This window comes from Pavona decussata, unplaced genomic scaffold (assembly GCF_977016875.1).
Source record: "Pavona decussata unplaced genomic scaffold, jaPavDecu1.1 SCAFFOLD_134, whole genome shotgun sequence".
In the NCBI taxonomy this organism is placed as follows: Eukaryota; Metazoa; Cnidaria; class Anthozoa; order Scleractinia; family Agariciidae; genus Pavona; species Pavona decussata.
This window is the reverse complement of record NW_028145547.1, coordinates 4895707-4912938: the sequence shown is the minus strand read 5'-3', so window position 1 is coordinate 4912938 and position 17232 is coordinate 4895707. Positions and strand designations below refer to the sequence as shown.

Here is a 17232-nt window from a genome sequence, read left to right as displayed (position 1 = left end):
GGGGTTAGTTTTCTTACGTTTAGTTGTTAGTATTTCTTACGTTTGGGGGTTATTTTTCTTACGTTTGGGGGTTAGTGATTTTTACGTTTGGGGGTTAGTTTTCTTACGTTTGGGGGTTAGTATTTCTTACGTTTGGGGGTTAGTTTTCTTACGTTTGTGTGTTAGTAATTTTTACGTTTGGGAAAGGAGGAGAAGCCAAGCGCCCCATGATGCTTTGCGCTAAAAATTTCACTCATGTCATGGCTTCAGTCGGTCGAGAAGTGCTTCCAACGAGCTTTTTCAATCGCCGAATTGACAGTGATCAAACTTCGTAAAGGTTAGTTTTTTAGCTTTCTGTGAATTTTTATTGTATTATGCCCATAACCTTCTGTTTCTAGCTCAAAAAACAATCTTTTTGTCTTTCTGTTAGTTTACTTTTTCGGATCTTATTTTGATTGCAAATTGCTTGATGGCTGAATGACCCCGAACAATCGTGGTAAGTGAACGTTGTTTTCAAAATTTTTTGGCCCATAGATAATAGGAATAGCAAAATGAGATGATTTTGAAGATATTTCGAGTTTGGAACCTCGAAGTACCTCACGATTTCAGTGTGTTTTATCGCCGGAAAGTTTGGTATTATTCGGCATCAGCATGTGCTCTCGAGGTGTGTTTGCGCCTTGTTGCCGCGGTTCTCTTTCTCTCTCGCGAAGAAAATAACCTCTGGCACCCCGAGTAACGCCAATAATGCAACCCTGCTCTAAATCTTTACGAGTTTTTTATTTCATTGTTCGTTTTCGAGACGTTCTTATCGGACATTTGGTTAGATCTTTTTATTACCTTTCTTCTCTTATTTTTCTAGATCAATTTATTATGGATGAACGAGAGAAACGTCCATATGTTTACGAGTGGTAGTATTCCGAACAAAGGCCTTGTGAAGTTGACCTTTGCTGGAACCAGAAAGCGAGGAAAGACCTCCACGAAGAACGTTGGCTTTTCAGGGAAAAGGAAGCCCTTTGCAAAAGGTACTGCATTTACTTAAACTCATGCATGGGATGTGGCAACTGTTTTGTGCGGCCCTTACTGATGGGCACTGCTTATTGGAGGGATCGAGGGTGTCCATGTATATAACAATATATACCTATTTAAAATAACATGTAATAGAAAAACGAAATATCTTGTTAGTGAGAGGCCCTGTGCTAAAGAGAGTGCTTTTTAATATTCCGGTTGTTTACTGCTGCACTTCTTCAATGCCCCTAGTTATTATTTTAGGGGCAACACTTATTTGAGTGACTGCCATATTCATTTTGTCAATCATTGAATTATTACTATTGTTCTAACAGCAAGTGCAGGTACATATCTGGAGTGCTATTTTTTTTGTCATTTTGTTAATCACTTACTCCACATTGCAGGGAATTTTGCTAAAGGATGGACACAGATTTACCATTTTTTTATTGGACTCTGAATGAATGCTGCTCTGAAGAGGCATATTCTTCATTTGATGCAAGACCTGAATTTGAGATGGCAATGATACAGATAAATCACCATTTACGTCTCCATGGGCTGTGACTGAATCAGAGGGAAGACAGTTCCATCTTCGTAGTTGGAAGGACCCACCTCCCTGCTTACGACTGGCATACCATCTGTCAGTCATTGTCTTGGAAACTACCTTGCCCCAATCCCCCTGATTTTTTTCCCCATGCTAACTGTGTAGATGCTGTGGCTTTCTCTTTCTGATTTGAGTTTTTCTTTTTTACAGTTTTTTGAAATATTTTTGTCAAATTGTGGTAACCTACTTTAACAAGTTTTTGTTGTTTAAATAGTATCTAGGAAAATTCAAATAAGAAATTAATCAATAAAAGATAACTAAAATCACAACACATACATCTGGTATGTACTTGTGATCTACATACTATACTTGTGTTCTTACACTTGATACCACTATTTGTACTGAAGTGACTAATAAATTATTATTACAAAGACTTGGTTGTACAAGGTTTATACCTAACAATGGAGTTACACTATTGGTGGGAGCTTGCTAATGTAACAAACATGAATAAGTTACTGGAATGAAAACCACCTCTTGATGATGTGAGGATTAAGAGTAACATAAATACCAAACAAGGAAATTATCACTGCATTCATGATGTAACACACTTTCACTTTGTTTCATAATGCAGTTACCCTTCCCAAGTAAGATGTAACCTGATTCAGACATGCTTTGTACACTTTGTTTTGGTTTTAATCCAAAAGCAACGAAAAGTGGAAATATGGCCACTGTTATGAGGCTGGTAACCATCTCAGTTGTCAACACCTTATGTCCCATTACACATGACTCAATTAAAATCATGGAATATAAAAAATCACCAAAAAAATACATGAACCTGAATGTTGATTCTCATTTGAAAATTCAAATGACTGTCTGTAAGACCAAAATGGGATCTATACCAAATGCAAACAATGCAATCAAACAGAATTCAAGATGATGATAATGTTTAAGCATGGGAGCATTTTTCTTCTTAACCAAACACAAAGCAAATGTGGAAATAGTTACCTGAATATCACAAACCAAAGATTTTGTCATTTTTGTTATATGGACAAAACTGAAAATGCAACATGAGGCAAACTGTTAACACTCCACATAACTGAATTTATTGTTATGGAAATAAATATTACAGAAAACTCTAAAGGTGGACACCTCAAGACAGAAAATGATGGTACCCAGCTAGATTTTCTTTGATAAAGTAGGTAACTAAGTTTTCTACAAGGTGGCAAACTCTCTCAAGCAGCCAGCTACAAATTTGTGGGTCACAGAGGACCCAGAGCTGTCCAAGATAGTGTTGACATTATTTGCAGTTATTCGAATGGCTTTCGATTTTAAAAGCTTATTTTAATCAAAGGCTTAAAAATCTGTGCCATAAAACTATTAAAACGATTGCACTGAATGTTGCTGAATAGCAGAACTGAATAGAACTGGAACAAAATGTAATGGCACTTAATTAATATTGTCAAAAAGCTTCATTATATTAGTAAAGGCTGATTTAGACGGTACAACTTTTGCTTACAACTGTCGCATGCGATTTCTAGAGCACGCGCTGCTCTCGTCGTGCAAAAAATCGAACACAGCTCTCGTCAGTCAACATTGCCTATAACTTTGATTGTCATAGGATTTTAAAACATGTTTTAAAATCCTACGACATTTTTTGTGACGTACATGAAAGTCGTAAGCGAGTTGTCGGTTTGATTTACATGAAAACAATTTGTTTTGTAGGCCTGTCGTAAGGTTGTCACATGCGGCAAAGTCGTACCCATTTTCCTTTCTAATAACATCATCCACATCGAAATCCCAAATGCTTGAGCATACTCTTTTGTTTTTTTGTAAGAATTGATTTCATAAGAATATCGAGGCTGAAATTTGCAAAATTTTAAGAATATTTAAAAGAATAACCCCAAGGCTGAGATTTTGAAAAGAATATATTTTTGGGGTTAAAAATTTGTAAATATAATGTTCACAATTATATGTTTTTCACTAAAATATAAAATTCTTCTTTTCTCTAAACGGCAAAACTAACCAATAAAACGATAAAAACCTACACTAGCGAAATTTTCGATGCTAATGACAGTTTGATGAACGCTACAGGTATTACATACATACAGTACACTTCTACATTCATTTGATACCCCAATACATTCTAACACGGAAATGTCATACGCTATAATCTAAGAATATTCACAAGAATATATTCAGCCTAACATCGGCAGAAAAATAAGAATATTCAGCCTGGGCCGGAAAAACAATATTCTTATATAAAAAGAAAAGAGTGTAATTTCTTCGTCGATCATCTTGGACCTCATCTGGATGAATCTGCAAATCGTAACAACAACAATCGGTAAGGCAACACTTTAACTATTTATTCGATTTTCTAAGCAGACAATACACTTTTATGACTTTCAATGATTCTTACCTGGAATTCCAAACTTGATTTTGCCCAGATTTTCACTTTATCAAACTGTATCAAGCAGACGCGTGCTCAGCTGTGGTAAGCAACACCACCATTCGCCGCTCCGAAAGTGATCCAGGGAAAGTCACACGTCCAAACAAACATTCAGCTTTGAAAAAGGTAAACTAAACACTGTGAGTACGGAAATATACTCGGTATCGACGAATACGAATATAAAATCTTTGATTTCCGAAGCATTGGCGCTTACCGCGCTTGTTCTTCCAACGAGTCCATTTTAAAATGAGGAAATCATGTGACATCGACACTTTAATAATATAGTTAGAACCGATGCATTGTGGGCTATGTGGTTTCTCCTCCTTTCGTTTGGGGGTTAGTTTTCTTACGTTTTGGGGTTAGTAATTCTTACGTTTGGGGGTTAGTTTTCTTACGTTTGGTGGTTAGTTATTCTTACGTTTGAAGGTTAGTTTTCTTACGTTTGGTGGTTAGTAATTCTTACGTTTACGGGTTATTTTTCTTACGTTTTGTGGTTAGTAATTATTACGTTTGGTGGTTAGTAATTCTTACGTTTTGGGGAAATTATTTGTTACGTTTGAGGACTAGTTTTCTTACGTTTGGGGGTCAGTAATTCTTACGTTTGGGGGTAAGTTTTCTTACGTTTGGGGGTTAGTAATTCTTACGTTTGGGGGTTAGTTTTCTTACGTTTGGGGGTTAGTAATTCTTACCTTTGGTGGTTAGTTTTCTCACGTTTGGTGGTTAGTAATTCTTACGTTTAGGGGCTATTATTTGTTACGTTTGCGGAGTAGTTTTCTTACATTTTGGGGTTAGTAATTCTTATGTTTGATGATTAGTAATTCTTACGTTTGTTGGCTAGTAAATCTCGTGTTTGAGGGTTAAATTTCTTACGTTTGGGAGAAATTATTTGTTACGTTTAAGGGTTAGTTTTCTTACGTTTGGTGGTTAGTAATTCTTACGTTTGGTGGTTGATAATTCTTACGTTTGGAGGTTAGTTTTCTTACGTTTGGGGGTTATTAATTGTTACGTTTCAGGGTTAGTTTTCTTACATTTTAGGATAAGTAATTCTTACATTTGGGGGTTAGTTTGTTTACGTTTGGCAGTTAGTTTACTTACGTTTGGTGGTTAGTAATTTTTCCGTTTGGGGGTTAGTTTTCTTACGTTTGGTGGTTAGTTTTCTTACGTTTCGGGGTTAGTAATTCTTTCGTTTGATGGTTCGTAATTCTTATGTTTGGGGGTTAGTTTTCTTACGTTTGGTGGTTAGTAATTCTTACGTTTGGGGGTTAGTTTTCTTACGTTTGCTGGTTAGTAATCCTTACGTTTGGGGGTTATTATTTGTTATGTTTGCGGGTTAGTTTTCTTACGTTTTGGGGTTAGTAATTCTTATGTTTAGTGGTTAGTAATTCTTTCGTTTGGGGGTTAGTAATTCTTACGTTTGGGGGCTAGTAATTCTTACGTTTGGTGGTTAACAATTCTTACGTTTGTTGGCTAGTAATTCTCGCGTTTGGGGGTTAAATTTCTCACGTTTCGGAGATATTATTTGTTACGTTTGGGGGTTAGTTTTCTTACGTTTGCTGGTTAGTAATTCTTACGTTTTGTGGTTAGTAATTCTTACGTTTGGGGGTTAGTCTTCTTACATTTTGTGGTTAGTAATTATTACGTTTAGGAGTTAGTTTTCTTACGTTTGGTGGTTAGTAATTCTTACGTTTGGGGGTTAGTCTTCTTACATTTTGTCGTTAGTAATTCTTACGTTTACGGGTTAGTTTTCTTACGTTTGGTGGTTAGTAATTCTTACGTTTTGGGGTTATTATTTGTTACCTTTGGGGGTTAGTTTTCTTACGTTTGAGGCTTAGTAATTTTTTCGTTTGGGGGTTAGTAATTCTTACGTTTGGGTGTTAGTTTTCTTAAATTTGGTGGTTAGTAATTCTTACGTTTGGGGGTAAGTTTTCTTACCTTTGGTAGTTAGTTTTCTTACGTATGCCGGTTAGTAATTCTTAGGTTTAAGGGTTAGTTTTCGTACGTTTGGTGGTTAGTAATTCTTACGTTTGGGAGTTAGTTTTCTTACCTTTGGTGGGTAGTTTTCTTACGTTTGGGGGTTAGTAATTCTTACGTTTAGGGGTTAGATTTCTTACGTTTTGTGTTTAGTAATTCTTACGTTTAAGTGTTAGTTTTCTTACATTTTGTGGTGAGTAATTCTTACGTTTAGGGGTTAGTTTTCTTACGTTTGGTGGTTAGTTTTCTTACGTTTGGTGGTTAGTAATTCTTACGTTTGGGGTTTAATATTTGTTACGTTTGGGGGTTAGTTTTCTTAAGTTTTGGGGTTAATAATTCTTATAGTTAGTATTTCTTACGTTTGGGTGTTATTATTTGTTACGTTTGAGGGTTAGTGTTCTTACATTTTGTGGTTAGTAATTCTTACGTTAGGGGGTTAGTTTTCTTACGTTTAGTGGTTAGTAATTCTTACGTTTGGTGGTTAGTAATTCTTACGTTTTGGGGTTATTATTTGTTACCTTCGGGGGTTAGTTTTCTTACTTTTGGGGGTTATTAATTCATACGTTTGGGGGTTAGTAATTGTTACCTTTGAGGGTAAGATTTCTTCCGTTTGAGGGTTAGTAATTTTTACGTTTGGGGGTTAGTTTTCTTACGTTTGGGGGTTAGTAATTCTTACGCTTAGGGGTTAGTTTTCTTTCGTTTGAGGGTTAAAAATTCTTACGTTTGAGGGTTAGTTTTCTAACGTTTGGTGGTTAGTAATTCTAACGTTTGGGGGTTATTATTTGTTAAGTTTGGGGGTTAGTTTTTTTACGTTTTGGGGTTAATGATTCTTACGTTTGGTGGTTAGTATTTCTTACGTTTGGGGGTTATTATTTGTTACGTTTGAAGGTTAGTAATTCTTACCTTTGGTGGTTAGTTTTCTAACATTTAGCGGTTAGTAATTCTTACGTTTGGGGGTTAGTTATTTTGACGTATGGGGGTTAGTTTTCTTACATTTGGGGGTTAGTTTTTCTTACGTTTGGGGGTTAGTTTTCTTACGTTGGGGGGTTAGTAATTCTTACTATTGGAGGTTAGTTCTCTTACATTTGGTGGTTAGTAAATCTTACGTTTGGTGGAAAGTAATTCGTACGTTTGGTAGTTAGTAATTCTTACGTTTGGGGGTTAGTTTTCTTACGTTTGGGGGATATTTTTTGTTACGTTCGGGGATTAGTTTTCTTACGTTTGGGGGTTAGTGTTCTTTCGTTTGGTGGTTAGTAATTCTTCATTTTGGGGGTATTTTTTTGTTACGTTTCAGGTTTAGTTTTCTTACGTTTTGGGGTTAATAATTATTACGTTTAGGGGTTAGTTTTCTTACGTTTGGTAATTAGTTTTCTTACGTTTGGGGGTTAATTTTCTTACGTTTCGTGGTTAGTAATTCTTACGTTAGGGGTTATTATTTGTTACGTTTGGGGGTTAGTTTTCTTACGTTTGGGGGTTAGTAATTCTTTCGTTTGAGGGTTAGTAATTCTTACGTTTGGGGGTTGGTTTTGTTCCGTTTGGGGGTTAGTTTTCTTACGTTTGGGGGTTAGTAAAACTTACCTTTGGGGGCTAGTTTTCTTACGTTTGGTGGTTAGTAATTTTTAAGTTTGGGGGTTAGTTTTCTTTCGTTTGGTAGTTAGTTTTCTTAACTTTGGTGGCTAGTAATTCTTACGTTTGGGGGTTAGTTTTCTTACTTTTAGTGGTTAGTAATACTTACATTTGAAGTTATTATTTGTTACGTTTGGGGTTTAGTTTTCTTACCTTTGAGGGTTAGTAATTCTTACGTTTGGGGGTTAGTTTTATTATGTTTGGTGGTTAGTAATTCTTATGTTTGAGGGTTAGTTTTCTTACGTTTTGTGGTTAGTAATTCTAACGTTTAGGGGTTAGTTTTCTTACATTTGGTGTTTAGCAATTCTTACGTTTGGTGGTGAGTAATTCTTACGCTTTGGGGGTATTATTTGTTACGTTTGGGGGTTAGTTTTCTTACGTGTGAGGATTAGTAATTCTTACGTTTGGGGGTAAGTTTTCTTACGTTTTGGGGTTAGTAATTTTTACGTTTGGGGGTTAGTTTTCTTACATTTGGGGGTTAGTTATTCTTACGTTTGGTAGTTAGTTTTCTTACGTTTGGTGATTGGTAATTCTTACCTTTGGGGGTTAATTTTCTTACGTTTGGTGGTTAGTAATTCTTACGTTTGAGGGTTAGTAATTCTTACGTTTGGGGGTTGGTTTTGTCATGTTTGGGGGTTAGTTTTCTTACGTTTGGGGGTTAGTAAAACTTAAGTTTGGGGGTTAGTTTTCTTACGTTTGGGGGTTAGTAACTCTTACGTTTGGTGGTTAGTTCTCTTACGTTTGGTGGTTAGTAAATCTTACGTTTTGGGGTTATTATTTATTACGTTTGGGGGTTAGTTTTCCTACGTTTTGAGGTTAGTAATTTTTACGTTTGGTGGTTAGTACTTCTTACGTTTGGGGGTTATTAGTTGTTACTTTTGTGGGGCAGTTTTCTTACGTTTTGGGGTTAGTTATTCTTACGTTTGGGATTAGTTTTCTTACCTTTGGTGGTTAGTTTTCTTAGGTTTGGTGGTTAGTAATTTTTACGTTTGGGGGTTAGTTTTTTTACGCTTGGTGGTTAGTAATTGTTACGTTTAGAGGTTAGTTTTCTTACGTTTGGTGGTTAGTAATTCTTACGTTTGGGAGTTAGTTTTTTTACGTTTTGTGGTTAGTAATTCTTAGGTTTAAAGGTTAGTTTTCTTACGTTTTGGGGTTTGTAATTTTAACGTTTGAGGGTTATGATTTGTTACCTTTAGGGGTTAGTTTTCTTACGTTTTTTGGTTAGTAATTATGAGGTTTGGTGGTTAGTAATTCTTATTTTTGGGGTTTATTATTTGTTACGTTTGGGGGTTAGTTTTCTTACGTTCAGGGGTTAGTAATTTTTTTAATTTAAGGGTTAGTTTTCTTACGTTTTGTGGTTAGTAATTCTTACGTTTGGGGGTTGTTATTTCTTACGTTTGTGGGTTAGTTTTCTTACGTTTGAGGGGTTAGAAATTCTTACGTTTGGTGGTTAGTAATTCTTACGTTTGGCGGTTGGTAATTCTTAGGTTTGAGGGTTATTATTTTTTTACGATTGGGGGTTGGTTTTTTTACGTTTGAGGGTTAGTAATTCTTACGTTTTGGGGTTAGTTTTCTCACGTTCGGGGGTTAGTAAATTTTACGTCTATGGGTTAGATTTCTTACGTTTTGTGGTTAGTAATTCTTACGTTTGGGGATTAGTTTTTCTACGTTTGGTGGTTAATAATTCTTACGTTTGGGGATTAGTTCTCTTACGTTTTGGTGGTTAGTTTTCTTACATTTGGTGGTTGATAATTCTAACCTTTGTTGGTTAGTTTTCTTACGTTTGGTGGTTAGAAAGTCTTGAGTTTAGGGGTTAGTTTTCTTACGTTTTGGGGTTAGTAATGCGTAAGTTTGGGAGAGATTATTTGTTACGTTTGGGGGTTAGTTTTCTTACGTTTTGGGGGTTAGTAATTCTTACGTTTGGTGGCTAGTAATTCTTACGTTTGGGGGTTAGTTTTCTTACGTTTTATGGTTAGTAATTTATACGTTTGGTGGTTACTAATTTTACGTTTTGGGGTTAGTAATTATTACGTTTAGTGGTTAGTAATTCTTACGTTTGGGGGTTAGTAATTCTTATGTTTGCAGGTTAGTTTTCTTATGTTTGGGGGTTATTATTTGTTACGTTTGGTGGTTAGTAATTCTTACGTTTGGGGGTTATTACTTGTTATGTTTGGGGGTTAGTTTTCTTACGGTTGGGGGTTACTAATTTATACGTTTGGGGTTTAGTACTTCTTACTTTTGGGGGTTAGTAGTTCTTACGCTTAGGGGTTAGTCTTCTTATGTTTGGGGGTTATTATTTGTTTTGTTTGGCCGTTAGTTTTCTTACGTTCGGGGGTTACTAATTCTTACCTTTGGTGGTTAGTAATTCTTACGTTTGGGGGTTAGTAATTCTTACGTTTTGGGGTTAGTAATTCTTAGGTTTGGGGGTTACTTTTCTTACGTTTAAGGGTTAGTAATTCTTACGTTTGGGGTTATTGTTTGTTACGTTTGGGGGTTAGTTTCTTTACGTTTGGGTGTTAATAATTTTTACGTTTAAACGTAAGTAATGCTTACGTTTTAAGGTTAGTTTTCGTACGTTTAGGGGTTAGTAATTTTTGTGCTTTTGGGTTAGTTTTCTTACGTTTGGGGGTTACTAATTCGTACGTTTGGTGGTTAGTAATTCTTACGTTTGGGGGTTAGTAATTTTTACATTTGGGGGTTAATAATTCTTACGTTTGGTTGTTAGTAAATCTTACGTTTTGGGGTTATTATTTGTCACGTTTTGGGGTTAGTTTTCTTACGTTTCGGGGTTAGTAATTCTTACGTTTAAGGATTATTATTTGTTACGTTAGGGGGTTAGTTTTCTTATGTTTGGAGGTTCCTAATTCTTACGTTTGGTGGTTAGTAATTCTTACGTTTTGGGGTTAGTAATTTATACGTTTGGGGGTTAATTTTCTTACGTTTGGGGGTTAATAATTCTTACGTTTGATGGTTAGTTTTGCTTACGTTTGGTGGTAAGTAATTCTTATGTTTGGGGGTTAGTTTTTGTTACCTTTGAGGATAAGTTTTCTTACGTTTTGAGGTTACTAGTTCTTACGTTTCGTGGTTAGCAATTCTTACGTTTAGGGGCTAGTTTTTTTTACGTTTGGTGGTTAGTAATTCTTACGTTTGGGCGTTATTATTTGTTACGTTTGCGGGTTATTTTTCTTACGTTTTGGGGTTAGCAGTTCTTTTGTTTGGTGGTTAGTAATTATTTCGTTTGGGGGTTATTATTTGTTACGTTTAAGGGTTTGTTTTCTTACGTTTTGGGGTTAGTAATTCTTACGTTTGGTGGTTAGTTATTCTTACGTTTGGGGGTTAGTAATTTTTGTGTTTGGGGATTAGTTTTCTTACGTTTGGGAGTTACTAATTCTTATGTTTGGTGGTAAGTAATTCTGACGTTTGGGTGTTTTAATTTTCTTTCTCACATTTTCGGGTTACTAATTCTTTTGTTGGGGGGTTATTATTTGTTACGTTTTTGGGTTTGTTTTCTTACGATTGAGGGTTAGTTATTCTTACGTTTAAGCGTTAGTAATGCTTACGTTTGGTGGTTAGTTTTTTTACGTTTGGGCGTTAGTAATTTTTGTGTTTGGGGATTAGTTTTCTTACGTTTGGGAGTTACTAATTCTTATGTTTGGTGGTAAGTAATTCTGACGTTTGGGTGTTTGTAATTCTTACGTTTGGGGGTTAGTTTTCTTACTTCTAGGGTATAGTATATCTAACGTTTGGGGGTTATTATTTGTTAAGTTAAAGTGTTAATTTTCTTACGTTTAGGGTTACTAATTCTTACGTTTGGTGGTTAGTAATTCTGACGTTTAGGGGTTAGTAGTTCTAACGTTTGGGGGTTAGTAATTCTTACGTTTGGTGGTTAGTTTTCTTTCGTTGTGGGGATATTTTTTGTTACGTTTGGGGGTTAGTTTTCTTGCGTTTGGGGATTATTATTTTTTACGTTTCAGGGTTAGTTTTCTTACGTTTTGGGTTTAGTACTTTCGCGTTTGGGGGTTAGTTTTCTTACGTTTGGGATTTAATAATTCTTACGTTTGGGGGTTAGTTTACTTACGTTTCCTGGTTAGTATTCCTTACGTTAAGGGGTTAGTAATTTCTACGTTTGAGGGTAAGTTTTCTTACGTTTGGTGGTTAGTAATTCTTACGTTTGGTGGTTAGTTCTCTTACGTTTTGTGGTTAGTAATTGTTACGTTTGGAAGTTACTTTTCTTACGTTTAGTGGTTAGTATTTCTTACGTTTAAAGGTTATTATTTGTCACGTTTTGGGGTTAGTTTTCTTACGTTTGGGGGTTAGTAATTCTTTTGTTTAGGGGTTAGTAATTCTTACCTTTGGGGGTAAGTTTTCTTACCTTTGGAGGTTAGTAAATCTAAGTTTGGGGATTACTTTTCTTACGTTTTGGGGTTAGTAATTCTTACGTTTGGGGTTAATTTTCTTACGTTTTGTGGTTAGTAATTCTTACGTTTTAAGGTAATTATTTGTTACGTTTGGGAGTTAGTTTTCTTACGTTTGGTGTTTGGCTATTCTTTTGTTTTGGAGTTAATTTTCTCACGTTTAATGGTTAATAATTCTTACGTTAGGGGCATAGTTTGGGGTAAGTTTTCTTACGTTTTTGGGTTAGTAATTCTTACGTTTGGGGGTTACTCTTCGTACGTTTTTGGGTTCGTAATTCTTACGTTTAGCGGTTAGTTTTCTTACGTTAGGTGGTTAGTAATTCTTATTTTTAAGGGTCACTTCTCTTACGTTTTTGGGTTAGTAATTCTTACGTTTGGGGGTTAGTTTTCTTACGTTTTTGGGTTAGTAATTCTTACGTTTGGGGTTTATTATTTCTTAACTTTAAGGGTTAGTTTTCCTACGTTTGGGGGTTAGTAATTCTTACTTTAAGGGGTTAGTTTTGTTACGTTTAGGGGTTAGTTATTCTTACGTTTCGTAGTTAGTATTTCTTACGTTTGGGGTTAGTAATTCTTACGTTTTCGGGTTAGTAATTCTTACGTTTGGGGGTTAGTTTTTTTTTACGTTTGCGGGATATTATTTGTTACGTTAAGAGGTTAGTTTTCTTACGTTTGGGGGTTAGTTTTCTTTCGTTTGGTGGTTAGTAATTCTTTCTCTTTGGGGTAAGTTTTCTTACGTTTGGGGGTTAGTTTTCTTACATTTTGGGGTTAGTTTACGTTTGGTGGTTAGTAATTCTTACGTTTAGTGGTTAGTAATTCTTACGTTTTGGGGGCTAGTTTTTTTTATGTTTGGTGTTTATTTTTCTTACGTTTAAGGTTTAGTAATTCTTTTAACTTGGGGTTAGTTATTCTTACGTTTGGGGGTTAGTTTTCGTACGTTTGGTAGTTAGTAATTCTTAAGTTTTGGGGTTAGTTTTCTTACCTTTGGTGGTTAGTTTTCTTACGTTTGGTGGTTAGTAATTCTTACGTTTTGGGGTTAGTTTTCTTACGTTTGGTGGTTAGTATTCTTACGTTTGAAGGTTATCATTTGTTACGTTTTGGAGTTAGTTTTCTTACCGTTGGAGATTAGTAATTCTGACGTTTCGTGGTTAGTAATTCTTACGTTTAAAGGTTAGTTTTCTTACGTTTGGTGGTTACCTTTCTTACGTTTGGTGGTTACTAATTCTTACGTTTAGGGGTTAGTTTTCTTACGTTTGGTGGTTAATTATTCCTACGTTTGAAGGTTATAATTTGTTACGTTTGGGAGTTAGTATTCTTACGTTTGGGTTTTATTAATTCTTACGTTTAAGGGTTAGTTTTCTTACGTTTTGGGGTTAGTAATTCTTACTTTTGGGGGTTAGTTTTCTTACGTTTGGTGGTTAGTAATTCTTACGTTTGAAGGTTATTATTTGTTACGTTTGGAAGTTAGTATTCTTACGTTTGGGGGTTAGTAATTCTTACGTCTGGTAGTCAGTAATTCTTACGCTTGGTGGTTAGTAATTCTTACGTTTGGTGGTTGATAATTCTTACGTTTGGAGGTTAGTTTTCTTACGTTTGGGGGTTATTTATTGTTACGTTTAAGGGTTACTTTTCTTACATTTTAGGGTTAGTAATTCTTACGTTAGGGGGTTAGTTTGTTTACGTTTGGCAGTAAGTTTACTTACGTTTGGTGGTTAGTAATTCTTACGTTTGGGGGTTAGTTTTCTTACGTTTGGTGGTTAATTTTCTTACGTTTCGGGGTTAGTAATTCTTTCGTTTGATGGTTAATTTTCTTACCTTTGGGGGTTATCAATTGTTACGTTTCAAGGTTAGTTTTTTTACATTTTGGGGTTAGTAATTCTTATGTGTCGGAGTTACTCTTTTACGTTTGGGGGTTAGTAGTTCTTTCGTTTGGGGGTTAGTATTCTTAAGTTTGGAGGTTAGTTTTCTTACGTTTGGGGGTTAGTAATTCTTACGTTTGGAGGTTAGTTTTCTTACGTTTGGGGGTGAGTTTTCTTACGTTTGGTGGTTAGTAATTCGTACGTTTGGCGGTTATTATTTGTTACGTTTTAGGGTTTGTTTTCTTACGTTTTGTGGTTAGTTTTCTTATGTTTGGGGGTTATTATTTGTTACGTTTGAGGGTTGATTTTTTTACGTATTGAGGTTAGTAATTCTAACGTTTGAAGGTGATTATTTGTTTCGTTTGCGAGTTAGTTTTCTTACGTTTAGGGGTTATTACATCTTACGTTTAAGGGAAAATTTTCTTACTTTTGGGGGTAAACAATTTTTCCGTTAGCGGGTTAGTTTTCTTACGTTTTGAGGTTAGTAATTCTTACGTTTTGGGGTTAGTTTTCCTACGTTTGAGGGTTAATTTTCTTATGTTTGGTTGTTAATAATTCTTACGTTTGCGGGTTAGTTTTCTTACGTTTGGTGGTTAGTTTTCTTACGTTTGGGGGTTAGTAATTCTATCGTTTGGGGGTTAGTAATTCTTTTTTTTTTGGGGGGGGGGTTAGTTTTTTTTACTTTTTGGGGTTAGTAATTCTTACGTTTTGGGGTTAGTTTTCTCACGTTTGGTGGTTACTAATTCTTACGTTTGGGGGTTAGTTTTCTTACCTTTGGTGGTTAGTAATTCTTACGTTTGGTGAATAGTAGTTTTTACGTTTGGAGGTTAGTTTTCTTACGTTTGAGGGTTATTAATTGTTACGTTTTAGGGTTAGTTTTCTTACATTTTGTGGTTAGTAATTTTTACGTTTGGGGGTTAATTTTCTTAAGTTTGGTTGTTAGTATTTCTTGCGTTTGGGGGTTAGTAATTCTTACGTTTGGGGGTTAGTTTTCTTACGTTTGAGGGTTAGTAATTCTTACGTTTAGGGGTTAGTTTTCTTACGTTTACGGGTTAGTAATTCTTACGCTTGGGGGTTAAGTATTTTACTTTTAGGGGTAAGTAATTCTTACGTTTGGGGGTAAGTGTTCTTACGTTTGGTAGTAAGTAATTCTTACATTTTAGGGTTAGTTTTCTTACCTTTGGTGGTTAGTATTTCTTATGTTTGGGGGTTAGTTTTGTTACGTTTGGTTGTATGTTTTCTCATGTTTGGTGGTTAGTAACTCCTACGTTTGGGGGTTAGTTTTCTTACGTTTGGTGGTTAGTAATTCTTAGGTCTGGGGGTTAGTTTCGTTACGTTTCGGTGTTAGTAATTCTTACGTTTGAAGTTTATTATTTGTTACGTTTGGGAGTTAGTTTTCTCACATTTGGGGGTTAGTAATTCTTACGTTTGGTGGTTAGTAATTCTTACTTTTGGGGGTTAATTTTCTTACGTTTAGGGGTTAGTAAATCTTCCGTTTGAAGCGTATTATTTGTTACGTTTGGGAGTTAGTTTTCTTCTGTTTGGTGGTTAGTAATTCTTACTTTTGGGGGTTAATTTTCTTACGTTTAGGGGTTAGTAAATCTTACGTTTGAAGTGTATTATTTGTTACGTTTGAGGGTTAGTTTTCTTACATAATGGGGTTAGTTTTCTTACCTTTGTGGGTTTTTACTTGTTACGTGTGAGGGTTAGTTTTCTTACACTTTGTGGTTAGCAATTCTTACGTTTAGAAGTTAGTTTTTTTTCTTTAAGTGGTAAGTTTTGTTACGTTTCGCGGTTAGTAATTCTTACGTTTGGGGGTTAGTTTTCTTAGGTTTGGTGGTGAGTAATTCTTACGTTTGGGGGTTAGTTTTCTTACGTTTGTTGGTAAGTTTTCTTACGTTTTGTGGTTAGTAATTCTTACGTTTGGGGGTTAGTTTTATTTCCTTTGGTGGTAAGCTTTGTTACGTTTGGCGGTTAGTAATTCTTACGTTTGGGGGTTAGTTTTCTTACGTTTCATAGTTAGTAATTCTTACGTTTAAGGTTCGTTTTTTTACGTTTGGAGATTAGTAATTCTTAGGATTTTGGGTTAGTTTTCTTTCTTTTTGGGGTTAGTAATTCTTACGTTTGGGGGTTAGTATTTGTTACGTTGGGGGTTAGTTTTCTTACGTTTGGGGGTTAGTAATTATTACGTTCGGTGGTTAGTAATTCTTACGTTTGGGGGTTAGTTTTCTTACGTTTGGGAGTTAGTAATTCTTACGTTTGGGGGTTAGTTTTGTTACGTTTAGGGGTTAGTAATTCTTACGTTTGGGGCTTCTTATTTGTTACGTTAGGGGGTTAGTTTTCTCACGTTTGGGGGTTACTAATTCTTTCGTTTGGGGGTTACTAGTTCTTACGTTACGGGGTTAGTAATTCTTACGTTCGGTTGTTAGTAATTCTTACGTTTGGTGGCTAGTAATTCTTACGGGGGTTAGTTTTCTTACGTGTGGGGGATATTATTTAGTACGTTAAGGGGTTAGTTCTCTTTCGTTTCGGGGTTCTTATATGTCACATTTAAGGGTTAGTTTTCTTACCTTTGGTGGTTAGTAATTCTCACGTTTAAAGGTTAGTTTTCTTACGTTTCGAGGTTAGTAATTCTTACATTTAAAAGTTAGTTTTCTTACGTTTGGGGGATAGTAATCCTTACGTTTGGGGGTTAGTTTTGTTACGTTTAAGGGTTAGTAATTCTTACGTTTGGGGGTTCTTATTTGTTACGTTAGGGTGTTAGTTTTCTCACGTTTAGGGGTTACTAATTCTTTCGTTTGGTGGTTAGTAATTCTTACGTTTGGGGGTTACTAGTTCTTACGTTTGGGGGTTAGTAATTCTTACGTTCGGTGGTTAGTAATTCTTACGTTTGGTGGCTAGTAATTCTCACGTTTGGGGGTTAGTTTTCTTACGCTTGGGGGATATTATTTATTACGCTTAGGGGTTAGTTTTCTTACGTTTTGTGGTTAGTAATTCTTACGTTTAGGGGTTAGTTTTTTTACTTTTGGTGGTAAGTTTTGTTACGTTTGGCGGTTAGTAATTCTTACGTGTGGGGGCTAGTTTTCTTAGGTTTGGTGGTTAGTAATTTTTACGTTTGAGGGTTAGTTTTCTTACGTTTGTTGGTAAGTTTTCTTACGTTATGTGGTTAGTAATTCTTACGTTTGGGGGTTAGTTTTATTACCTTTGGTGGTAAGTTTTGTTACGTTTGGCGGTTAGTAATTCTTACGTTTGGGGGTTAGTTTCCTTACGTTTGGTTGTTAGTAATTCTTACGTTTAAGGTTCGTTTACTTACGTTTGGAGGTTAGTAATTCTTAGGTTTGTGGGTTTATTTTTCTTTCTTTTTGGGGTTACTAATTCTTACGTTTGGGGGTA

At 35.4% G+C, this 17232-nt stretch overlaps 1 long non-coding RNA gene across 1 annotated transcript; it reads left to right on the top strand.

Moving 5' to 3' along the window:
* Positions 1-252: 252 nt before the first annotated feature.
* LOC146467885 (uncharacterized) lies at positions 253-1841 on the top strand. The gene is made up of 4 exons (XR_014867614.1): positions 253-316; positions 410-479; positions 839-1001; positions 1389-1841. It is a non-coding gene; the product is annotated as an uncharacterized LOC146467885 (long non-coding RNA).
* Positions 1842-17232: the final 15391 nt, after the last annotated feature.